Source organism: Triturus cristatus, chromosome 7 (genome assembly GCF_964204655.1).
Source record: "Triturus cristatus chromosome 7, aTriCri1.1, whole genome shotgun sequence".
Taxonomy (NCBI): domain Eukaryota; kingdom Metazoa; phylum Chordata; class Amphibia; order Caudata; family Salamandridae; genus Triturus; species Triturus cristatus.
Genome location: NC_140590.1, coordinates 1,156,782,068 through 1,156,808,280, shown reverse-complemented (window position 1 = coordinate 1,156,808,280; position 26,213 = coordinate 1,156,782,068).

Genomic DNA, 26,213 nt, shown 5'->3' with positions numbered 1-26,213 from the left:
CTTTCACTGTGAAAATGTGGTGTGTCCACGTTGCGTTTCAGGCAATTTCCTGTCGCGGGCACTAGGTCTACCCACACAAGTGAGGTACCATTTTGCTATGAAGACTTTGGGTAACGCAGGGTGGGTGGAATTTTGTGGATCTACGCAGATTCCAGAACTTTCCACCACAGAAATATGAGGAAAATGTGTTTTGTTTGACAAATTTTGAGGCATGCAAGAGTATCTGGGTAACAGAAGCTGGTACGAGCCAGTCAAGTCACCACATCCTGGATTCCCCTGTGTGTGTAGTTTTCAAAAATGTATAGATTTGCTACGTTTGTCTTGGTGCCGGCAGAGCTAGGGTTCAAAATCTACAGCTAGGCACTTTGCAAAAAAAGGGTCAGTTGTCACAGTGAAAATGTGGTGTGTCCACGTTGCGTTTCAGGCAATTTCCTGTCGCGGGCACTAGGCCTACCCACACGAGTGAGGTACCATTTTGCTATGAAGAATTATGTGGATCTACGCAGATTCCAGAACTTTCCACCACAGAAATATGAGGAAAATGTATTTTGTTTGACAAATTTTGAGGCTTGCAAGAGAATCTGGGTAACAGAAGCTGGTAAGAGCCAGTCAAGTCAACACATCCTGGATTCCCCTGTGTGTGTAGTTTTCAAAAATGTATAGATTTGCTACGTTTGTCTTGGTGCCGGCAGAGCTAGGGTTCAAAATCTACAGCTAGGCACTTTGTAAAACAAGGGTCAGTTTTCACTGTGAAAATGTGGTGTGTCCACGTTGGGTTTCAGGCAATTTCCTGTCGCGGGCACTAGGCCTACCCACACAAGTTAGGTACCATTTTGCTATGAAGACTTTGGGGGACGCAGGGTGGGTGGAATTTTGTGGATCTACGCAGATTCCAGAACTTTCCACCACAGAAATATGAGTAAAATGTGTTTTGTTTGACAAATTTTGAGGCTTGCAAGAGAATCTGGGTAACAGAAGCTGGTAAGAGCCAGTCAAGTCACCCCATTCTGGATTCCCCTGTGTGTGTGTAGTTTTCAAAAATGTATAGGTTTTCTACGTTTGTCTTGGTGCCGGCAGAGCTAGGGTTCAAAATCTACAGCTAGGCACTTTGCAAAAAAGGGTCAGTTTTCACTGTGAAAATGTGGTGTGTCCACGTTGGGTTTCAGGCAATTTCCTGTCGCGGGCACTAGGCCTACCCACACAAGTGAGGTACCATTTTGCTATGAAGACTTTGGGGAACGCAGGGTGGGTGGAATTTTGTGGATCCACGCAGATTCCAGAACTTTCCACCACAGAAATATGAGGAAAATGTGTTTTGTTTGACACATTTTGAGGCTTGCAAGAGAATCTGGGTAACAGAAGCTGATAAGAGCCAGTCAAGTCACCACATCCTGGATTCCCCTGTGTGTGTAGTTTTAAAAAAATGTATAGGTTTGCTATGTTTGTCTTGGTGCCGGCAGAGCTAGGGTTCAAAATCTACAGCTAGGCACTTTCAGTTTTCACTGTGAAAATGTGGTGTGTACATGTTGCGTTTCAGGCAATTTCCTATCGCGGGCACTAGACCTACCCACACAAGTGAGGTACCATTTTGCTATGAAGACGTTGGGGAACGCAGGGTGGGTGGAATTTTGTGGATCTACGCAGATTCCAGAACTTTCCACCACAGAAATATGAGGAAAATGTGTTTTGTTTGACAAATTTTGAGGCTTGCAAAAGAATTTGGGTAACAGAAGCTGGTAAGAGCCAGTCAAGTCACCACATCCTGGATTCCCCTGTGTGTGTAGTTTTCAAAAATGTATAGGTTTGCTACGTTTGTCTTGGTGCCGGCAGAGCTAGGGTTCAAAATCTACAGCTAGGCACTTTGCAAAAAAAGGGTCTGTTTTCACTGTGAAAATGTGGTGTGTCCACGTTGCGTTTTGGGCCGTTTCCTGCCGTGGCCACTAGGCCTACCCCCACAAGTCAGGTACCATTTTTCTCTGAAGACTTTGGGGAACGCGGGGTGGGTGGAATTTTGTGGATCCACGCAGATTCCAGGACTTTCCACCACAGAAATGTGAGGAAAATGTGATTTATGGACAAATTTTAAGGTTTGCAAGGGATTCTGGGTAACAGAAGCTGGTAAGAGCCAGTCACGTCACCCCATCCTGAATTTCCCTGGGTGTGTAGTTTTCAAAAATGTGTAGGTTTGCTAGGTTTGCCAAGGTGCTGGCAGAGCTAGGGTTCAAAATCTACAGCTAGGCACTTTGCAAATAAAGGGTCAGTTTTCACTGTGAAAATATGGTGTGTCCACGTTGCGTTTCAGGCAATTTCCTGTCGCGGGCACTAGGCCTACCCACACAAGTGAGGTACCATTTTGCTATGAAGACTTTGGGGAACGCAGGGTGGGTGGAATTTTGTGGATCCACGCAGATTCCAGAACTTTCCACCACAGAAATATGAGGAAAATGTGTTTTGTTTGACACATTTTGAGGCTTGCAAGAGAATCTGGGTAACAGAAGCTGATAAGAGCCAGTCAAGTCACCACATCCTGGATTCCCCTGTGTGTGTAGTTTTAAAAAAATGTATAGGTTTGCTATGTTTGTCTTGGTGCCGGCAGAGCTAGGGTTCAAAATCTACAGCTAGGCACTTTCAGTTTTCACTGTGAAAATGTGGTGTGTACATGTTGCGTTTCAGGCAATTTCCTATCGCGGGCACTAGACCTACCCACACAAGTGAGGTACCATTTTGCTATGAAGACGTTGGGGAACGCAGGGTGGGTGGAATTTTGTGGATCTACGCAGATTCCAGAACTTTCCACCACAGAAATATGAGGAAAATGTGTTTTGTTTGACAAATTTTGAGGCTTGCAAAAGAATTTGGGTAACAGAAGCTGGTAAGAGCCAGTCAAGTCACCACATCCTGGATTCCCCTGTGTGTGTAGTTTTCAAAAATGTATAGGTTTGCTACGTTTGTCTTGGTGCCGGCAGAGCTAGGGTTCAAAATCTACAGCTAGGCACTTTGCAAAAAAAGGGTCAGTTTTCACTGTGAAAATGTGGTGTGTCCACGTTGCGTTTTGGGCCGTTTCCTGCCGCGGCCACTGGGCCTACCCCCACCAGTCAGGTACCATTTTTCTCGGAAGACTTTGGGGAACGCGGGGTGGGTGGAATTTTGTGGATCCACGCAGATTCCAGGACTTTCCACCACAGAAATGTGAGGAAAATGTGATTTATGGACAAATTTTAAGGTTTGCAAGGGATTCTGGGTAACAGAAGCTGGTAAGAGCCAGTCACGTCACCCCATCCTGGATTTCCCTGGGTGTGTAGTTTTCAAAAATGTATAGGTTTGCTAGGTTTGCCAAGGTGCTGGCAGAGCTAGGGTTCAAAATCTACAGCTAGGCACTTTGCAAAAAAAGGGACAGTTTTTACTGTGAAAATGTGGTGTGTCCACGTTGCGTTTCAGGCAATTTCCTGTCGCGGGCACTAGGCCTACCCACACAAGTGAGGAACCATTTTGCTATGAAGACGTTGGGGAACGCAGGGTGGGTAGAATTTTGTGGATCTACGCAGATTCCAGAACTTTCCACCACAGAAATATGAGGAAAATGTGTTTTGTTTGACATATTTTGAGGCTTGCAAGAGAATCTGGGTAACAGAAGCTGGTAAGAGCCAGTCAAGTCACCACATCCTGGATTCCCCTGTGTGTGTAGTTTTCAAAAATGTATAGATTTGCTAAGTTTGTCTTGGTGCCGGCAGAGCTAGGGTTCAAAATCTACAGCTAGGCACTTTGCAAAAAAAGGGTCAGTTTTCACAGTGAAAATGTGGTGTGTCCACGTTGCGTTTCAGGAAATTTCCTGTCGCGAGCACTAGGCCTACCCACACGAGTGAGGTACCATTTTGCTATGAAGAATTTTGTGGATCTACGCAGATTCCAGAACTTTCCACCACAGAAATATGAGGAAAATGTGTTTTGTTTGACAAATTTTGAGGCTTGCAAGAGAATCTGGGTAACAGAAGCTGGTAAGAGCCAGTCAAGTCACCCCATTCTGGATTCCCCTGTGTGTGTGTAGTTTTCAAAAATGTATAGGTTTTCTACGTTTGTCTTGGTGCCGGCAGAGCTAGGGTTCAAAACCTACAGCTAGGCACTTTGTAAAACAAGGGTCAGTTTTCACTGTGAAAATGTGGTGTGTCCACGTTGCGTTTCAGGCAATTTCCTGTCGCGGGCACTAGGCCTACCCACACAAGTTAGGTACCATTTTGCTATGAAGACTTTGGGGAACGCAGGGTGGGTGGAATTTTGTGGATCTACGCAGATTCCAGAACTTTCCACCACAGAAATATGAGGAAAATGTGTTTTGTTTGACAAATTTTGAGGCTTGCAAAAGTATCTGGGTAACAGAAGCTGGTAAGAGCCAGTCAAGTCACCACATCCTGGATTCCCCTGTGTGTGTAGTTTTCAAAAATGTATAGGTTTGCTACGTTTGTCTTGGTGCCGGCAGAGCTAGGGTTCAAAATCTACAGCTAGGCACTTTGCAAAAAAAGGTCTGTTTTCACTGTGAAAATGTGGTGTGTCCACGTTGCGTTTTGGGCCGTTTCCTGCCGTGGCCACTAGGCCTACCCCCACAAGTCAGGTACCATTTTTCTCTGAAGACTTTGGGGAACGCGGGGTGGGTGGAATTTTGTGGATCCACGCAGATTCCAGGACTTTCCACCACAGAAATGTGAGGAAAATGTGATTTATGGACAAATGTTAAGGTTTGCAAGGGATTCTGGGTAACAGAAGCTGGTAAGAGCCAGTCACGTCACCCCATCCTGAATTTCCCTGGGTGTGTAGTTTTCAAAAATGTATAGGTTTGCTAGGTTTGCCAAGGTGCTGGCAGAGCTAGGGTTCAAAATCTACAGCTAGGCACTTTGCAAAAAAAGGGACAGTTTTCACTGTGAAAATGTGGTGTGTCCACGTTGCGTTTCAGGCAATTTCCTGTCGCGGGCACTAGGCCTACCCACACAAGTGAGGTACCATTTTGCTATGAAGACGTTGGGGAACGCAGGGTGGGTGGAATTTTGTGGATCTACGCAGATTTCAGAACTTTCCACCACAGAAATATGAGGAAAATGTGTTTTGTTTGACATATTTTGAGGCTTGCAAGAGAATCTGGGTAACAGAAGTTGGTAAGAGCCAATCAAGTCACCACATCCTGGATTCCCCTGTGTGTGTAGTTTTCCAAAAATGTATAGGTTTGCTACGTTTGTCTTGGTGCCGGCAGAGCTAGGGTTCAAAACCTACAGCTAGGCACTTTGTAAAACAAGGGTCAGTTTTCACTGTGAAAATGTGGTGTGTCCACGTTGCGTTTCAGGCAATTTTCTGTCGCGGGCACTAGGCCTACCCACACAAGTTAGGTACCATTTTGCTATGAAGACTTTGGGGAACGCAGGGTGGGTGGAATTTTGTGGATCTACGCAGATTCCAGAACTTTCCACCACAGAAATATGAGGAAAATGTGTTTTGTTTGACAAATTTTGAGGCTTGCAAGAGAATCTGGGTAACAGAAGCTGGTAAGAGCCAGTCAAGTCACCCCATTCTGGATTCCCCTGTGTGTGTAGTTTTCCAAAATGTATAGGTTTGCTACGTTTGTCTTGGTGCCGGCAGAGCTAGGGTTCAAAATCTACAGCTAGGCACTTTGCAAAAAAGGGTCAGTTTTCACTGTGAAAATGTGGTGTGTCCATGGTACGTTTTGGGCCGTTTCCTGCCGCGGCCACTAGGCCTACCCCCACAAGTCAGGTACCATTTTTCTTGGAAGACTTTGGGGAATGCGGGGTTGGTGGAATTTTGTGGATCCACGCAGATTCCAGAACTTTCCACCACAGAAATGTGAGGAAAATGTGATTTATGGACAAATTTTAAGGTTTGCAAGGTATTCTGGGTAACAGAAGCTGGTAAGAGCCAGTCAAGTCACCACATCCTGGATTCCCCTGTGTGTGTAGTTTTCAAAAATGTATAGGTTTGCTACGTTTGTCTTGGTGCCGGCAGAGCTAGGGTTCAAAATCTACAGCTAGGCACTTTGCAAAAAAAGGTCTGTTTTCACTGTGAAAATGTGGTGTGTCCACGTTGCGTTTTGGGCCGTTTCCTGCCGTGGCCACTAGGCCTACCCCCACAAGTCAGGTACCATTTTTCTCTGAAGACTTTGGGGAACGCGGGGTGGGTGGAATTTTGTGGATCCACGCAGATTCCAGGACTTTCCACCACAGAAATGTGAGGAAAATGTGATTTATGGACAAATGTTAAGGTTTGCAAGGGATTCTGGGTAACAGAAGCTGGTAAGAGCCAGTCACGTCACCCCATCCTGAATTTCCCTGGGTGTGTAGTTTTCAAAAATGTATAGGTTTGCTAGGTTTGCCAAGGTGCTGGCAGAGTTAGGGTTCAAAATCTACAGCTAGGCACTTTGCAAATAAAGGGTCAGTTTTCACTGTGAAAATATGGTGTGTCCACGTTGCGTTTCAGGCAATTTCCTGTCGCGGGCACTAGGCCTACCCACACAAGTGAGGTACCATTTTGCTATGAAGACTTTGGGGAACGCATGGTGGGTGGAATTTTGTGGATCCACGCAGATTCCAGAACTTTCCACCACAGAAATATGAGGAAAATGTGTTTTGTTTGACACATTTTGAGGCTTGCAAGAGAATCTGGGTAACAGAAGCTGGTAAGAGCCAGTCAAGTCACCACATCCTGGATTCCCCTGTGTGTGTAGTTTTAAAAAAATGTATAGGTTTTCTACGTTTGTCTTGGTGCCGGCAGAGCTAGGGTTCAAAATCTACAGCTAGGCACTTTCAGTTTTCACTGTGAAAATGTGGTGTGTCCACGTTGCGTTTCAGGCAATTTCCTATCGCGGGCACTAGACCTACCCACACAAGTGAGGTACCATTTTGCTATGAAGACGTTGGGGAACGCAGGGTGGGTGGAATTTTGTGGATCTACGCAGATTCCAGAACTTTCCACCACAGAAATATGAGGAAAATGTGTTTTGTTTGATAAATTTTGAGGCTTGCAAGAGAATCTGGGTAACAGAAGCTGGTAAGAGCCAGTCAAGTCACCACATCCTGTATTCCCCTGTGTGTTTAGTTTTTAAAAATTTATAGGTTTGCTACGTTTGTCTTGGTGCCGGCAGAGCTAGGGTTCAAAATCTACAGCTAGGCACTTTGCAAAAAAAGGGTCAGTTTTCACTGTGAAAATGTGGTGTGTCCACGGTGCGTTTTGGGCCGTTTCCTGCCGCGGCCACTGGGCCAACCCCAACAAGTCAGGTACCATTTTTCTCGGAAGACTTTGGGGAACGCGGGGTGGGTGGAATTTTGTGGATCCACGCAGATTCCAGAACTTTCCACCACAGAAATGTGAGGAAAATGTGATTAATGGACAAATTTTAAGGTTTGCAAGGGATTCTGGGTAACAGAAGCTGGTAAGAGCCAGTCACGTCACCCCATCCTGGATTTACATGGGTGTGTAGTTTTCAAAAATGTATAGGTTTGCTAGGTTTGCCAAGGTGCTGGCAGAGCTAGGGTTCAAAATCTACAGCTAGGCACTTTGCAAAAAAAGGGACAGTTTTCACTGTGAAAATGTGGTGTGTCCACGTTGCGTTTCAGGCAATTTCCTGTCGCGGGCACTAGGCCTACCCACACAAGTGAGGTACCATTTTGCTATGAAGACGTTGGGGAACGCAGGGTGGGTGGAATTTTGTGGATCTACGCAGATTCCAGAACTTTCCACCACAGAAATATGAGGAAAATGTGTTTTGTTTGACATATTTTGAGGCTTGCAAGAGAATCTGGGTAACAGAAGCTGGTAAGAGCCAATCAAGTCACCACATCCTGGATTCCCCTGTGTGTGTAGTTTTCCAAAAATGTATAGGTTTGCTACGTTTGTCTTGGTGCCGGCAGAGCTAGGGTTCAAAACCTACAGCTAGGCACTTTGTAAAACAAGGGTCAGTTTTCACTGTGAAAATGTGGTGTGTCCACGTTGCGTTTCAGGCAATTTCCTGTCGCGGGCACTAGGCCTACCCACACAAGTTAGGTACCATTTTGCTATGAAGACTTTGGGGAACGCAGGGTGGGTGGAATTTTGTGGATCTACGCAGATTCCAGAACTTTCCACCACAGAAATATGAGGAAAATGTGTTTTGTTTGACAAATTTTGAGGCTTGCAAAAGTATCTGGGTAACAGAAGCTGGTAAGAGCCAGTCAAGTCACCACATCCTGGATTCCCCTGTGTGTGTAGTTTTCAAAAATGTATAGGTTTGCTACGTTTGTCTTGGTGCCGGCAGAGCTAGGGTTCAAAATCTACAGCTAGGCACTTTGCAAAAAAAGGTCTGTTTTCACTGTGAAAATGTGGTGTGTCCACGTTGCGTTTTGGGCCGTTTCCTGCCGTGGCCACTAGGCCTACCCCCACAAGTCAGGTACCATTTTTCTCTGAAGACTTTGGGGAACGCGGGGTGGGTGGAATTTTGTGGATCCACGCAGATTCCAGGACTTTCCACCACAGAAATGTGAGGAAAATGTGATTTATGGACAAATGTTAAGGTTTGCAAGGGATTCTGGGTAACAGAGGCTGGTAAGAGCCAGTCACGTCACCCCATCCTGAATTTCCCTGGGTGTGTAGTTTTCAAAAATGTATAGGTTTGCTAGGTTTGCCAAGGTGCTGGCAGAGCTAGGGTTCAAAATCTACAGCTAGGCACTTTGCAAAAAAAGGGACAGTTTTCACTGTGAAAATGTGGTGTGTCCACGTTGCGTTTCAGGCAATTTCCTGTCGCGGGCACTAGGCCTACCCACACAAGTGAGGTACCATTTTGCTATGAAGACGTTGGGGAACGCAGGGTGGGTGGAATTTTGTGGATCTACGCAGATTTCAGAACTTTCCACCACAGAAATATGAGGAAAATGTGTTTTGTTTGACATATTTTGAGGCTTGCAAGAGAATCTGGGTAACAGAAGTTGGTAAGAGCCAATCAAGTCACCACATCCTGGATTCCCCTGTGTGTGTAGTTTTCCAAAAATGTATAGGTTTGCTACGTTTGTCTTGGTGCCGGCAGAGCTAGGGTTCAAAACCTACAGCTAGGCACTTTGTAAAACAAGGGTCAGTTTTCACTGTGAAAATGTGGTGTGTCCACGTTGCGTTTCAGGCAATTTCCTGTCGCGGGCACTAGGCCTACCCACACAAGTTAGGTACCATTTTGCTATGAAGACTTTGGGGAACGCAGGGTGGGTGGAATTTTGTGGATCTACGCAGATTCCAGAACTTTCCACCACAGAAATATGAGGAAAATGTGTTTTGTTTGACAAATTTTGAGGCTTGCAAGAGAATCTGGGTAACAGATGCTGGTAAGAGCCAGTCAAGTCACCCCATTCTGGATTCCCCTGTGTGTGTAGTTTTCCAAAATGTATAGGTTTGCTACGTTTGTCTTGGTGCCGGCAGAGCTAGGGTTCAAAATCTACAGCTAGGCACTTTGCAAAAAAGGGTCAGTTTTCACTGTGAAAATGTGGTGTGTCCATGGTACGTTTTGGGCCGTTTCCTGCCGCGGCCACTAGGCCTACCCCCACAAGTCAGGTACCATTTTTCTTGGAAGACTTTGGGGAATGCGGGGTTGGTGGAATTTTGTGGATCCACGCAGATTCCAGAACTTTCCACCACAGAAATGTGAGGAAAATGTGATTTATGGACAAATTTTAAGGTTTGCAAGGTATTCTGGGTAACAGAAGCTGGTAAGAGCCAGTCAAGTCACCACATCCTGGATTCCCCTGTGTGTGTAGTTTTCAAAAATGTATAGGTTTGCTACGTTTGTCTTGGTGCCGGCAGAGCTAGGGTTCAAAATCTACAGCTAGGCACTTTGCAAAAAAAGGTCTGTTTTCACTGTGAAAATGTGGTGTGTCCACGTTGCGTTTTGGGCCGTTTCCTGCCGTGGCCACTAGGCCTACCCCCACAAGTCAGGTACCATTTTTCTCTGAAGACTTTGGGGAACGCGGGGTGGGTGGAATTTTGTGGATCCACGCAGATTCCAGGACTTTCCACCACAGAAATGTGAGGAAAATGTGATTTATGGACAAATGTTAAGGTTTGCAAGGGATTCTGGATAACAGAAGCTGGTAAGAGCCAGTCACGTCACCCCATCCTGAATTTCCCTGGGTGTGTAGTTTTCAAAAATGTATAGGTTTGCTAGGTTTGCCAAGGTGCTGGCAGAGTTAGGGTTCAAAATCTACAGCTAGGCACTTTGCAAATAAAGGGTCAGTTTTCACTGTGAAAATATGGTGTGTCCACGTTGCGTTTCAGGCAATTTCCTGTCGCGGGCACTAGGCCTACCCACACAAGTGAGGTACCATTTTGCTATGAAGACTTTGGGGAACGCATGGTGGGTGGAATTTTGTGGATCCACGCAGATTCCAGAACTTTCCACCACAGAAATATGAGGAAAATGTGTTTTGTTTGACACATTTTGAGGCTTGCAAGAGAATCTGGGTAAAAGAAGCTGGTAAGAGCCAGTCAAGTCACCACATCCTGGATTCCCCTGTGTGTGTAGTTTTAAAAAAATGTATAGGTTTGCTACGTTTGTCTTGGTGCCGGCAGAGCTAGGGTTCAAAATCTACAGCTAGGCACTTTCAGTTTTCACTGTGAAAATGTGGTGTGTCCACGTTGCGTTTCAGGCAATTTCCTATCGCGGGCACTAGACCTACCCACACAAGTGAGGTACCATTTTGCTATGAAGACGTTGGGGAACGCAGGGTGGGTGGAATTTTGTGGATCTACGCAGATTCCAGAACTTTCCACCACAGAAATATGAGGAAAATGTGTTTTGTTTGATAAATTTTGAGGCTTGCAAGAGAATCTGGGTAACAGAAGCTGGTAAGAGCCAGTCAAGTCACCACATCCTGTATTCCCCTGTGTGTGTAGTTTTTAAAAATGTATAGGTTTGCTACGTTTGTCTTGGTGCCGGCAGAGCTAGGGTTCAAAATCTACAGCTAGGCACTTTGCAAAAAAAGGGTCAGTTTTCACTGTGAAAATGTGGTGTGTCCACGGTGCGTTTTGGGCCGTTTCCTGCCGCGGCCACTGGGCCAACCCCAACAAGTCAGGTACCATTTTTCTCGGAAGACTTTGGGGAACGCGGGGTGGGTGGAATTTTGTGGATCTCGCAGATTCCAGAACTTTCCACCACAGAAATGTGAGGAAAATGTGATTAATGGACAAATTTTAAGGTTTGCAAGGGATTCTGGGTAACAGAAGCTGGTAAGAGCCAGTCACGTCACCCCATCCTGGATTTACATGGGTGTGTAGTTTTCAAAAATGTATAGGTTTGCTAGGTTTGCCAAGGTGCTGGCAGAGCTAGGGTTCAAAATCTACAGCTAGGCACTTTGCAAAAAAAGGGACAGTTTTCACTGTGAAAATGTGGTGTGTCCACGTTGCGTTTCAGGCAATTTCCTGTCGCGGGCACTAGGCCTACCCACACAAGTGAGGTACCATTTTGCTATGAAGACGTTGGGGAACGCAGGGTGGGTGGAATTTTGTGGATCTACGCAGATTCCAGAACTTTCCACCACAGAAATATGAGGAAAATGTGTTTTGTTTGACATATTTTGAGGCTTGCAAGAGAATCTGGGTAACAGAAGCTGGTAAGAGCCAATCAAGTCACCACATCCTGGATTCCCCTGTGTGTGTAGTTTTCCAAAAATGTATAGGTTTGCTACGTTTGTCTTGGTGCCGGCAGAGCTAGGGTTCAAAACCTACAGCTAGGCACTTTGTAAAACAAGGGTCAGTTTTCACTGTGAAAATGTGATGTGTCCACGTTGCGTTTCAGGCAATTTCCTGTCGCGGGCACTAGGCCTACCCACACAAGTTAGGTACCATTTTGCTATGAAGACTTTGGGGAACGCAGGGTGGGTGGAATTTTGTGGATCTACGCAGATTCCAGAACTTTCCACCACAGAAATATGAGGAAAATGTGTTTTGTTTGACAAATTTTGAGGCTTGCAAGAGAATCTGGGTAACAGAAGCTGGTAAGAGCCAGTCAAGTCACCCCATTCTGGATTCCCCTGTGTGTGTAGTTTTCCAAAATGTATAGGTTTGCTACGTTTGTCTTGGTGCCGGCAGAGCTAGGGTTCAAAATCTACAGCTAGGCACTTTGCAAAAAAGGGTCAGTTTTCACTGTGAAAATGTGGTGTGTCCATGGTACGTTTTGGGCCGTTTCCTGCCGCGGCCACTAGGCCTACCCCCACAAGTCAGGTACCATTTTTCTTGGAAGACTTTGGGGAATGCGGGGTTGGTGGAATTTTGTGGATCCACGCAGATTCCAGAACTTTCCACCACAGAAATGTGAGGAAAATGTGATTTATGGACAAATTTTAAGGTTTGCAAGGTATTCTGGGTAACAGAAGCTGGTAAGAGCCAGTCACGTCACCCCATCCTGGATTTCCCTGGGTGTGTAGTTTTCAAAAATGTATAGGTTTGCTAGGTTTGCCAAGGTGCTGGCAGAGCTAGGGTTCAAAATCTACAGCTAGGCACTTTGCAAAAAAAGGGTCAGTTTTCACTGTGAAAATGTGGTGTGTCCACGTTGCGTTTCAGGCAATTTCCTGTCGCGGGCACTAGGTCTACCCACACAAGTGAGGTACCATTTTTCTCGAAAAACTCTTGGGAATGCGAGGTGGGTGGAATTGTGTGGATCCACGCTGATTCCAGAACTTTCCTCCACAGAAATGTGAGGAAAATGTGTTTTCTTTGACAAATTTTGAGGTTTGTAAGGTAATCTGGTTAACAGAACATGGTGAGAGCCAGTCAAGTCATCCCATCCTGGATTCCCCTGGGTAATGAATTTAAAAAAGGTATAGGTTTGCTAGGTTTCCCTAGGTGCCGGCAGAGCTAGGGTTCAAATTCTACAGCTAGGCATTTTGCAAAAAATGGGTCAGTATCACTGTGAAAATGTGGTGTGTCCATGTTGCGTTTTGGGCCGTTTCCTGCCGCGGACGCTAGGCCTACCCCCACAAGTGAGGTACCATTTTTCTCTGAAGACTTTGGGGAACACGGGGTGGGTTGAATTTTGTGGATCCATGCAGATTCCAGAACTTTCCACCACAGACATGTGAGGAAAATGTGTCTTTTGGGACAGATTTTGAGGATTGCAAGGGATTCTGGGTAACAGAAGCTGGTAAGAGCCAGTCATGTCACCCCATCCTGGATTTCCCTGGGTGTGTAGTATTAAAAAATGTATAGGTTTGCTAGGTTTGCCTAGGTGCTGGCAGAGCTAGGGTGTAAAATCTACAGCTAGGCACTTTGCAAAAAAAGGGTCAGTTTTCACTGTGAAAATGTGGTGTGTCCACGTTGCGTTTTGAGCCATTTCCTGTCGCGGGCACTAGGTCTACCCACACAAGTGAGGTACCATTTTTCTCGGAAGACTTTGGGAAACGCAGGGTGGGTGGAATTTCGTGGATCCACGCAGATTCCAGAACTTTCTACCACAGAAATATGAGGAAAATGTGTTTTGTTTGACAAATTTTGAGGCTTGCAAGAGTATCTGGGTAACAGAAGCTGGTAAGAGCCAGTCAAGTCACCACATCCTGGATTCCCCTGTGTGTGTAGTTTTCAAAAATGTATAGATTTGCTAAGTTTGTCTTGGTGCCGGCAGAGCTAGGGTTCAAAATCTACAGCTAGGCACTTTGCAAAAAAAGGGTCAGTTTTCACAGTGAAAATGTGGTGTGTCCACGTTGCGTTTCAGGAAATTTCCTGTCGCGGGCACTAGGCCTACCCACACGAGTGAGGTACCATTTTGCTATGAAGAATTTTGTGGATCTACGCAGATTCCAGAACTTTCCACCACAGAAATATGAGGAAAATGTGTTTTGTTTGACAAATTTTGAGGCTTGCAAAAGTATCTGGGTAACAGAAGCTGGTAAGAGCCAGTCAAGTCACCACATCCTGGATTCCCCTGTGTGTGTAGTTTTCAAAAATGTATAGGTTTGCTACGTTTGTCTTGGTGCCGGCAGAGCTAGGGTTCAAAATCTACAGCTAGGCACTTTGCAAAAAAAGGTCTGTTTTCACTGTGAAAATGTGGTGTGTCCACGTTGCGTTTTGGGCCGTTTCCTGCCGTGGCCACTAGGCCTACCCCCACAAGTCAGGTACCATTTTTCTCTGAAGACTTTGGGGAACGCGGGGTGGGTGGAATTTTGTGGATCCACGCAGATTCCAGGACTTTCCACCACAGAAATGTGAGGAAAATGTGATTTATGGACAAATGTTAAGGTTTGCAAGGGATTCTGGGTAACAGAAGCTGGTAAGAGCCAGTCACGTCACCCCATCCTGAATTTCCCTGGGTGTGTAGTTTTCAAAAATGTATAGGTTTGCTAGGTTTGCCAAGGTGCTGGCAGAGCTAGGGTTCAAAATCTACAGCTAGGCACTTTGCAAAAAAAGGGACAGTTTTCACTGTGAAAATGTGGTGTGTCCACGTTGCGTTTCAGGCAATTTCCTGTCGCGGGCACTAGGCCTACCCACACAAGTGAGGTACCATTTTGCTATGAAGACGTTGGGGAACGCAGGGTGGGTGGAATTTTGTGGATCTACGCAGATTTCAGAACTTTCCACCACAGAAATATGAGGAAAATGTGTTTTGTTTGACATATTTTGAGGCTTGCAAGAGAATCTGGGTAACAGAAGTTGGTAAGAGCCAATCAAGTCACCACATCCTGGATTCCCCTGTGTGTGTAGTTTTCCAAAAATGTATAGGTTTGCTACGTTTGTCTTGGTGCCGGCAGAGCTAGGGTTCAAAACCTACAGCTAGGCACTTTGTAAAACAAGGGTCAGTTTTCACTGTGAAAATGTGGTGTGTCCACGTTGCGTTTCAGGCAATTTTCTGTCGCGGGCACTAGGCCTACCCACACAAGTTAGGTACCATTTTGCTATGAAGACTTTGGGGAACGCAGGGTGGGTGGAATTTTGTGGATCTACGCAGATTCCAGAACTTTCCACCACAGAAATATGAGGAAAATGTGTTTTGTTTGACAAATTTTGAGGCTTGCAAGAGAATCTGGGTAACAGAAGCTGGTAAGAGCCAGTCAAGTCACCCCATTCTGGATTCCCCTGTGTGTGTAGTTTTCCAAAATGTATAGGTTTGCTACGTTTGTCTTGGTGCCGGCAGAGCTAGGGTTCAAAATCTACAGCTAGGCACTTTGCAAAAAAGGGTCAGTTTTCACTGTGAAAATGTGGTGTGTCCATGGTACGTTTTGGGCCGTTTCCTGCCGCGGCCACTAGGCCTACCCCCACAAGTCAGGTACCATTTTTCTTGGAAGACTTTGGGGAATGCGGGGTTGGTGGAATTTTGTGGATCCACGCAGATTCCAGAACTTTCCACCACAGAAATGTGAGGAAAATGTGATTTATGGACAAATTTTAAGGTTTGCAAGGTATTCTGGGTAACAGAAGCTGGTAAGAGCCAGTCAAGTCACCACATCCTGGATTCCCCTGTGTGTGTAGTTTTCAAAAATGTATAGGTTTGCTACGTTTGTCTTGGTGCCGGCAGAGCTAGGGTTCAAAATCTACAGCTAGGCACTTTGCAAAAAAAGGTCTGTTTTCACTGTGAAAATGTGGTGTGTCCACGTTGCGTTTTGGGCCGTTTCCTGCCGTGGCCACTAGGCCTACCCCCACAAGTCAGGTACCATTTTTCTCTGAAGACTTTGGGGAACGCGGGGTGGGTGGAATTTTGTGGATCCACGCAGATTCCAGGACTTTCCACCACAGAAATGTGAGGAAAATGTGATTTATGGACAAATGTTAAGGTTTGCAAGGGATTCTGGGTAACAGAAGCTGGTAAGAGCCAGTCACGTCACCCCATCCTGAATTTCCCTGGGTGTGTAGTTTTCAAAAATGTATAGGTTTGCTAGGTTTGCCAAGGTGCTGGCAGAGTTAGGGTTCAAAATCTACAGCTAGGCACTTTGCAAATAAAGGGTCAGTTTTCACTGTGAAAATATGGTGTGTCCACGTTGCGTTTCAGGCAATTTCCTGTCGCGGGCACTAGGCCTACCCACACAAGTGAGGTACCATTTTGCTATGAAGACTTTGGGGAACGCATGGTGGGTGGAATTTTTTGGATCCACGCAGATTCCAGAACTTTCCACCACAGAAATATGAGGAAAATGTGTTTTGTTTGACACATTTTGAGGCTTGCAAGAGAATCTGGGTAACAGAAGCTGGTAAGAGCCAGTCAAGTCACCACATCCTGGATTCCCCTGTGTGTGTAGTTTTAAAAAAATGTATAGGTTTTCTACGTTTGTCTTGGTGCCGGCAGAGCTAGGGTTCAAAATCTACAGCTAGGCACTTTCAGTTTTCACTGTGAAAATGTGGTGTGTCCACGTTGCGTTTCAGGCAATTTCCTATCGCGGGCACTAGACCTACCCACACAAGTGAGGTACCATTTTGCTATGAAGACGTTGGGGAACGCAGGGTGGGTGGAATTTTGTGGATCTACGCAGATTCCAGAACTTTCCACCACAGAAATATGAGGAAAATGTGTTTTGTTTGATAAATTTTGAGGCTTGCAAGAGAATCTGGGTAACAGAAGCTGGTAAGAGCCAGTCAAGTCACCACATCCTGTATTCCCCTGTGTGTTTAGTTTTTAAAAATTTATAGGTTTGCTACGTTTGTCTTGGTGCCGGCAGAGCTAGGGTTCAAAATCTACAGCTAGGCACTTTGCAAAAAAAGGGTCAGTTTTCACTGTGAAAATGTGGTGTGTCCACGGTGCGTTTTGGGCCGTTTCCTGCCGCGGCCACTGGGCCAACCCCAACAAGTCAGGTACCATTTTTCTCGGAAGACTTTGGGGAACGCGGGGTGGGTGGAATTTTGTGGATCCACGCAGATTCCAGAACTTTCCACCACAGAAATGTGAGGAAAATGTGATTAATGGACAAATTTTAAGGTTTGCAAGGGATTCTGGGTAACAGAAGCTGGTAAGAGCCAGTCACGTCACCCCATCCTGGATTTACATGGGTGTGTAGTTTTCAAAAATGTATAGGTTTGCTAGGTTTGCCAAGGTGCTGGCAGAGCTAGGGTTCAAAATCTACAGCTAGGCACTTTGCAAAAAAAGGGACAGTTTTCACTGTGAAAATGTGGTGTGTCCACGTTGCGTTTCAGGCAATTTCCTGTCGCGGGCACTAGGCCTACCCACACAAGTGAGGTACCATTTTGCTATGAAGACGTTGGGGAACGCAGGGTGGGTGGAATTTTGTGGATCTACGCAGATTCCAGAACTTTCCACCACAGAAATATGAGGAAAATGTGTTTTGTTTGACATATTTTGAGGCTTGCAAGAGAATCTGGGTAACAGAAGCTGGTAAGAGCCAATCAAGTCACCACATCCTGGATTCCCCTGTGTGTGTAGTTTTCCAAAAATGTATAGGTTTGCTACGTTTGTCTTGGTGCCGGCAGAGCTAGGGTTCAAAACCTACAGCTAGGCACTTTGTAAAACAAGGGTCAGTTTTCACTGTGAAAATGTGGTGTGTCCACGTTGCGTTTCAGGCAATTTCCTGTCGCGGGCACTAGGCCTACCCACACAAGTTAGGTACCATTTTGCTATGAAGACTTTGGGGAACGCAGGGTGGGTGGAATTTTGTGGATCTACGCAGATTCCAGAACTTTCCACCACAGAAATATGAGGAAAATGTGTTTTGTTTGACAAATTTTGAGGCTTGCAAAAGTATCTGGGTAACAGAAGCTGGTAAGAGCCAGTCAAGTCACCACATCCTGGATTCCCCTGTGTGTGTAGTTTTCAAAAATGTATAGGTTTGCTACGTTTGTCTTGGTGCCGGCAGAGCTAGGGTTCAAAATCTACAGCTAGGCACTTTGCAAAAAAAGGTCTGTTTTCACTGTGAAAATGTGGTGTGTCCACGTTGCGTTTTGGGCCGTTTCCTGCCGTGGCCACTAGGCCTACCCCCACAAGTCAGGTACCATTTTTCTCTGAAGACTTTGGGGAACGCGGGGTGGGTGGAATTTTGTGGATCCACGCAGATTCCAGGACTTTCCACCACAGAAATGTGAGGAAAATGTGATTTATGGACAAATGTTAAGGTTTGCAAGGGATTCTGGGTAACAGAGGCTGGTAAGAGCCAGTCACGTCACCCCATCCTGAATTTCCCTGGGTGTGTAGTTTTCAAAAATGTATAGGTTTGCTAGGTTTGCCAAGGTGCTGGCAGAGCTAGGGTTCAAAATCTACAGCTAGGCACTTTGCAAAAAAAGGGACAGTTTTCACTGTGAAAATGTGGTGTGTCCACGTTGCGTTTCAGGCAATTTCCTGTCGCGGGCACTAGGCCTACCCACACAAGTGAGGTACCATTTTGCTATGAAGACGTTGGGGAACGCAGGGTGGGTGGAATTTTGTGGATCTACGCAGATTTCAGAACTTTCCACCACAGAAATATGAGGAAAATGTGTTTTGTTTGACATATTTTGAGGCTTGCAAGAGAATCTGGGTAACAGAAGTTGGTAAGAGCCAATCAAGTCACCACATCCTGGATTCCCCTGTGTGTGTAGTTTTCCAAAAATGTATAGGTTTGCTACGTTTGTCTTGGTGCCGGCAGAGCTAGGGTTCAAAACCTACAGCTAGGCACTTTGTAAAACAAGGGTCAGTTTTCACTGTGAAAATGTGGTGTGTCCACGTTGCGTTTCAGGCAATTTCCTGTCGCGGGCACTAGGCCTACCCACACAAGTTAGGTACCATTTTGCTATGAAGACTTTGGGGAACGCAGGGTGGGTGGAATTTTGTGGATCTACGCAGATTCCAGAACTTTCCACCACAGAAATATGAGGAAAATGTGTTTTGTTTGACAAATTTTGAGGCTTGCAAGAGAATCTGGGTAACAGATGCTGGTAAGAGCCAGTCAAGTCACCCCATTCTGGATTCCCCTGTGTGTGTAGTTTTCCAAAATGTATAGGTTTGCTACGTTTGTCTTGGTGCCGGCAGAGCTAGGGTTCAAAATCTACAGCTAGGCACTTTGCAAAAAAGGGTCAGTTTTCACTGTGAAAATGTGGTGTGTCCATGGTACGTTTTGGGCCGTTTCCTGCCGCGGCCACTAGGCCTACCCCCACAAGTCAGGTACCATTTTTCTTGGAAGACTTTGGGGAATGCGGGGTTGGTGGAATTTTGTGGATCCACGCAGATTCCAGAACTTTCCACCACAGAAATGTGAGGAAAATGTGATTTATGGACAAATTTTAAGGTTTGCAAGGTATTCTGGGTAACAGAAGCTGGTAAGAGCCAGTCAAGTCACCACATCCTGGATTCCCCTGTGTGTGTAGTTTTCAAAAATGTATAGGTTTGCTACGTTTGTCTTGGTGCCGGCAGAGCTAGGGTTCAAAATCTACAGCTAGGCACTTTGCAAAAAAAGGTCTGTTTTCACTGTGAAAATGTGGTGTGTCCACGTTGCGTTTTGGGCCGTTTCCTGCCGTGGCCACTAGGCCTACCCCCACAAGTCAGGTACCATTTTTCTCTGAAGACTTTGGGGAACGCGGGGTGGGTGGAATTTTGTGGATCCACGCAGATTCCAGGACTTTCCACCACAGAAATGTGAGGAAAATGTGATTTATGGACAAATGTTAAGGTTTGCAAGGGATTCTGGATAACAGAAGCTGGTAAGAGCCAGTCACGTCACCCCATCCTGAATTTCCCTGGGTGTGTAGTTTTCAAAAATGTATAGGTTTGCTAGGTTTGCCAAGGTGCTGGCAGAGTTAGGGTTCAAAATCTACAGCTAGGCACTTTGCAAATAAAGGGTCAGTTTTCACTGTGAAAATATGGTGTGTCCACGTTGCGTTTCAGGCAATTTCCTGTCGCGGGCACTAGGCCTACCCACACAAGTGAGGTACCATTTTGCTATGAAGACTTTGGGGAACGCATGGTGGGTGGAATTTTGTGGATCCACGCAGATTCCAGAACTTTCCACCACAGAAATATGAGGAAAATGTGTTTTGTTTGACACATTTTGAGGCTTGCAAGAGAATCTGGGTAAAAGAAGCTGGTAAGAGCCAGTCAAGTCACCACATCCTGGATTCCCCTGTGTGTGTAGTTTTAAAAAAATGTATAGGTTTGCTACGTTTGTCTTGGTGCCGGCAGAGCTAGGGTTCAAAATCTACAGCTAGGCACTTTCAGTTTTCACTGTGAAAATGTGGTGTGTCCACGTTGCGTTTCAGGCAATTTCCTATCGCGGGCACTAGACCTACCCACACAAGTGAGGTACCATTTTGCTATGAAGACGTTGGGGAACGCAGGGTGGGTGGAATTTTGTGGATCTACGCAGATTCCAGAACTTTCCACCACAGAAATATGAGGAAAATGTGTTTTGTTTGATAAATTTTGAGGCTTGCAAGAGAATCTGGGTAACAGAAGCTGGTAAGAGCCAGTCAAGTCACCACATCCTGTATTCCCCTGTGTGTGTAGTTTTTAAAAATGTATAGGTTTGCTACGTTTGTCTTGGTGCCGGCAGAGCTAGGGTTCAAAATCTACAGCTAGGCACTTTGCAAAAAAAGGGTCAGTTTTCACTGTGAAAATGTGGTGTGTCCACGGTGCGTTTTGGGCCGTTTCCTGCCGCGGCCACTGGGCCAACCCCAACAAGTCAGGTACCATTTTTCTCGGAAGACTTTGGGGAACGCGGGGTGGGTGGAATTTTGTGGATCCACGCAGATTCCAGAACTTTCCACCACAGAAATGTGAGGAAAATGTGATTAATGGACACATTTTAAGGTTTGCAAGGGATTCTGGGTAACAGAAGCTGGTAAGAGCCAGTCACGTCACCCCATCCTGGATTTACATGGGTGTGTAGTTTTCAAAAATGTATAGGTTTGCTAGGTTTGCCAAGGTGCTGGCAGAGCTAGGGTTCAAAATCTACAGCTAGGCACTTTGCAAAAAAAGGGACAGTTTTCACTGTGAAAATGTGGTGTGTCCACGTTGCGTTTCAGGCAATTTCCTGTCGCGGGCACTAGGCCTACCCACACAAGTGAGGTACCATTTTGCTATGAAGACGTTGGGGAACGCAGGGTGGGTGGAATTTTGTGGATCTACGCAGATTCCAGAACTTTCCACCACAGAAATATGAGGAAAATGTGTTTTGTTTGACATATTTTGAGGCTTGCAAGAGAATCTGGGTAACAGAAGCTGGTAAGAGCCAATCAAGTCACCACATCCTGGATTCCCCTGTGTGTGTAGTTTTCCAAAAATGTATAGGTTTGCTACGTTTGTCTTGGTGCCGGCAGAGCTAGGGTTCAAAACCTACAGCTAGGCACTTTGTAAAACAAGGGTCAGTTTTCACTGTGAAAATGTGGTGTGTCCACGTTGCGTTTCAGGCAATTTCCTGTCGCGGGCACTAGGCCTACCCACACAAGTTAGGTACCATTTTGCTATGAAGACTTTGGGGAACGCAGGGTGGGTGGAATTTTGTGGATCTACGCAGATTCCAGAACTTTCCACCACAGAAATATGAGGAAAATGTGTTTTGTTTGACAAATTTTGAGGCTTGCAAGAGAATCTGGGTAACAGAAGCTGGTAAGAGCCAGTCAAGTCACCCCATTCTGGATTCCCCTGTGTGTGTAGTTTTCCAAAATGTATAGGTTTGCTACGTTTGTCTTGGTGCCGGCAGAGCTAGGGTTCAAAATCTACAGCTAGGCACTTTGCAAAAAAGGGTCAGTTTTCACTGTGAAAATGTGGTGTGTCCATGGTACGTTTTGGGCCGTTTCCTGCCGCGGCCACTAGGCCTACCCCCACAAGTCAGGTACCATTTTTCTTGGAAGACTTTGGGGAATGCGGGGTTGGTGGAATTTTGTGGATCCACGCAGATTCCAGAACTTTCCACCACAGAAATGTGAGGAAAATGTGATTTATGGACAAATTTTAAGGTTTGCAAGGTATTCTGGGTAACAGAAGCTGGTAAGAGCCAGTCACGTCACCCCATCCTGGATTTCCCTGGGTGTGTAGTTTTCAAAAATGTATAGGTTTGCTAGGTTTGCCAAGGTGCTGGCAGAGCTAGGGTTCAAAATCTACAGCTAGGCACTTTGCAAAAAAAGGGTCAGTTTTCACTGTGAAAATGTGGTGTGTCCACGTTGCGTTTCAGGCAATTTCCTGTCGCGGGCACTAGGTCTACCCACACAAGTGAGGTACCATTTTTCTCGAAAAACTCTTGGGAATGCGAGGTGGGTGGAATTGTGTGGATCCACGCTGATTCCAGAACTTTCCTCCACAGAAATGTGAGGAAAATGTGTTTTCTTTGACAAATTTTGAGGTTTGTAAGGTAATCTGGTTAACAGAACATGGTGAGAGCCAGTCAAGTCATCCCATCCTGGATTCCCCTGGGTAATGAATTTAAAAAAGGTATAGGTTTGCTAGGTTTCCCTAGGTGCCGGCAGAGCTAGGGTTCAAATTCTACAGCTAGGCATTTTGCAAAAAATGGGTCAGTATCACTGTGAAAATGTGGTGTGTCCATGTTGCGTTTTGGGCCGTTTCCTGCCGCGGACGCTAGGCCTACCCCCACAAGTGAGGTACCATTTTTCTCTGAAGACTTTGGGGAACACGGGGTGGGTTGAATTTTGTGGATCCATGCAGATTCCAGAACTTTCCACCACAGACATGTGAGGAAAATGTGTCTTTTGGGACAGATTTTGAGGATTGCAAGGGATTCTGGGTAACAGAAGCTGGTAAGAGCCAGTCATGTCACCCCATCCTGGATTTCCCTGGGTGTGTAGTATTAAAAAATGTATAGGTTTGCTAGGTTTGCCTAGGTGCTGGCAGAGCTAGGGTGTAAAATCTACAGCTAGGCACTTTGCAAAAAAAGGGTCAGTTTTCACTGTGAAAATGTGGTGTGTCCACGTTGCGTTTTGAGCCATTTCCTGTCGCGGGCACTAGGTCTACCCACACAAGTGAGGTACCATTTTTCTCGGAAGACTTTGGGAAACGCAGGGTGGGTGGAATTTCGTGGATCCACGCAGATTCCAGAACTTTCTACCACAGAAATATGAGGAAAATGTGTTTTGTTTGACAAATTTTGAGGCTTGCAAGAGTATCTGGGTAACAGAAGCTGGTAAGAGCCAGTCAAGTCACCACATCCTGGATTCCCCTGTGTGTGTAGTTTTCAAAAATGTATAGATTTGCTAAGTTTGTCTTGGTGCCGGCAGAGCTAGGGTTCAAAATCTACAGCTAGGCACTTTGCAAAAAAAGGGTCAGTTTTCACAGTGAAAATGTGGTGTGTCCACGTTGCGTTTCAGGAAATTTCCTGTCGCGGGCACTAGGCCTACCCACACGAGTGAGGTACCATTTTGCTATGAAGAATTTTGTGGATCTACGCAGATTCCAGAACTTTCCACCACAGAAATATGAGGAAAATGTGTTTTGTTTGACAAATTTTGAGGCTTGCAAGAGAATCTGGGTAACAGAAGCTGGTAAGAGCCAGTCAAGTCACCACATCCTGGATTCCCCTGTGTGTGTAGTTTTCAAAAATGTATAGATTTGCTACGTTTGTCTTGGTGCCGGCAGAGCTAGGGTTCAAAATCTACAGCTAGGCACTTTGTAAAACAAGGGTCAGTTTTCACTGTGAAAATGTGGTGTGTCCACGTTGCGTTTCAGGCAATTTCCTGTCGCGGGCACTAGGCCTACCCACACAAGTTAGGTACCATTTTGCTATGAAGACTTTGGGGAACGCAGGGTGGGTGGAATTTTGTGGATCTACGCAGATTCCAGAACTTTCCACCACAGAAATATGAGGAAAATGTGTTTTGTTTGACAAATTTTGAGGCTTGCAAGAGAATCTGGGTAACAGAAGCTGGTAAGAGCCAGTCAAGTCACCCCATTCTGGATTCCCCTGTGTGTGTAGTTTTCCAAAATGTATAGGTTTGCTACGTTTGTGTTGGTGCCGGCAGAGCTAGGGTTCAAATTCTACAGCTAGGCATTTTGCAAAAATGGGTCAGTATCACTGTGAAAATGTGGTGTGTCCATGTTGCGTTTTGGGCCGTTTCCTGCCGCGGACGCTAGGCCTACCCCCACAAGTGAGGTACCATTTTTCTCTGAAGACTTTGGGGAACACGGGGTGGGTTGAATTTTGTGGATCCATGCAGATTCCAGAACTTTCCACCACAGACATGTGAGGAAAATGTGTCTTTTGGGACAGATTTTGAGGTTTGCAAGGGATTCTGGGTAACAGAAGCTGGTAAGAGCCAGTCACGTCACCCCATCCTGGATTTCCCTGGGTGTGTAGTATTCAAAAATGCATAGGTTTGCTAGGTTTGCCTAGGTGCTGGCAGAGCTAGGGTGTCAAATCTACAGCTAGGCACTTTGCAAAAAAAGGGTCAGTTTTCACTGTGAAAATGTGGTGTGTCCACGTTGCGTTTTGAGCCATTTCCTGTTGCGGGCACTAGGTCTACCCACACAAGTGAGGTACCATTTTTCTCGGAAGACTTTGGGAAACGCAGGGTGGGTGGAATTTTGTGGATCCACGCGGATTCCAGAACTTTCTACCACAGAAATATAAGGAAAATGTGTTTTGTTTGACAAATTTTGAGGCTTGCAAGAGTATCTGGGTAACAGAAGCTGGTAAGAGCCAGTCAAGTCACCACATCCTGGATTCCCCTGTGTGTGTAGTTTTCAAAAATGTATAGATTTGCTAAGTTTGTCTTGGTGCCGGCAGAGCTAGGGTTCAAAATCTACAGCTAGGCACTTTGCAAAAAAAGGGTCAGTTTTCACAGTGAAAATGTGGTGTGTCCACGTTGCGTTTCAGGAAATTTCCTGTCGCGGGCACTAGGCCTACCCACACGAGTGAGGTACCATTTTGCTATGAAGACTTTGGGGAACGCAGGGTGGGTGGAATTTTGTGGATCTACGCAGATTCCAGAACTTTCCACCACAGAAATATGAGGAAAATGTGTTTTGTTTGACAAATTTTGAGGCTTGCAAGAGAATCTGGGTAACAGAAGCTGGTAAGAGCCAATCAAGTCACCACATCCTGGATTCCCCTGTGTGTGTAGTTTTCCAAAAATGTATAGGTTTGCTACGTTTGTCTTGGTGCCGGCAGAGCTAGGGTTCAAAACCTACAGCTAGGCACTTTGTAAAACAAGGGTCAGTTTTCACTGTGAAAATGTGGTGTGTCCACGTTGCGTTTCAGGCAATTTCCTGTCGCGGGCACTAGGCCTACCCACACAAGTTAGGTACCATTTTGCTATGAAGACTTTGGGGAACGCAGGGTGGGTGGAATTTTGTGGATCTACGCAGATTCCAGAACTTTCCACCACAGAAATATGAGGAAAATGTGTTTTGTTTGACAAATTTTGAGGCTTGCAAAAGTATCTGGGTAACAGAAGCTGGTAAGAGCCAGTCAAGTCACCACATCCTGGATTCCCCTGTGTGTGTAGTTTTCAAAAATGTATAGGTTTGCTACGTTTGTCTTGGTGCCGGCAGAGCTAGGGTTCAAAATCTACAGCTAGGCACTTTGCAAAAAAAGGTCTGTTTTCACTGTGAAAATGTGGTGTGTCCACGTTGCGTTTTGGGCCGTTTCCTGCCGTGGCCACTAGGCCTACCCCCACAAGTCAGGTACCATTTTTCTCTGAAGACTTTGGGGAACGCGGGGTGGGTGGAATTTTGTGGATCCACGCAGATTCCAGGACTTTCCACCACAGAAATGTGAGGAAAATGTGATTTATGGACAAATGTTAAGGTTTGCAAGGGATTCTGGGTAACAGAGGCTGGTAAGAGCCAGTCACGTCACCCCATCCTGAATTTCCCTGGGTGTGTAGTTTTCAAAAATGTATAGGTTTGCTAGGTTTGCCAAGGTGCTGGCAGAGCTAGGGTTCAAAATCTACAGCTAGGCACTTTGCAAAAAAAGGGACAGTTTTCACTGTGAAAATGTGGTGTGTCCACGTTGCGTTTCAGGCAATTTCCTGTCGCGGGCACTAGGCCTACCCACACAAGTGAGGTACCATTTTGCTATGAAGACGTTGGGGAACGCAGGGTGGGTGGAATTTTGTGGATCTACGCAGATTTCAGAACTTTCCACCACAGAAATATGAGGAAAATGTGTTTTGTTTGACATATTTTGAGGCTTGCAAGAGAATCTGGGTAACAGAAGTTGGTAAGAGCCAATCAAGTCACCACATCCTGGATTCCCCTGTGTGTGTAGTTTTCCAAAAATGTATAGGTTTGCTACGTTTGTCTTGGTGCCGGCAGAGCTAGGGTTCAAAACCTACAGCTAGGCACTTTGTAA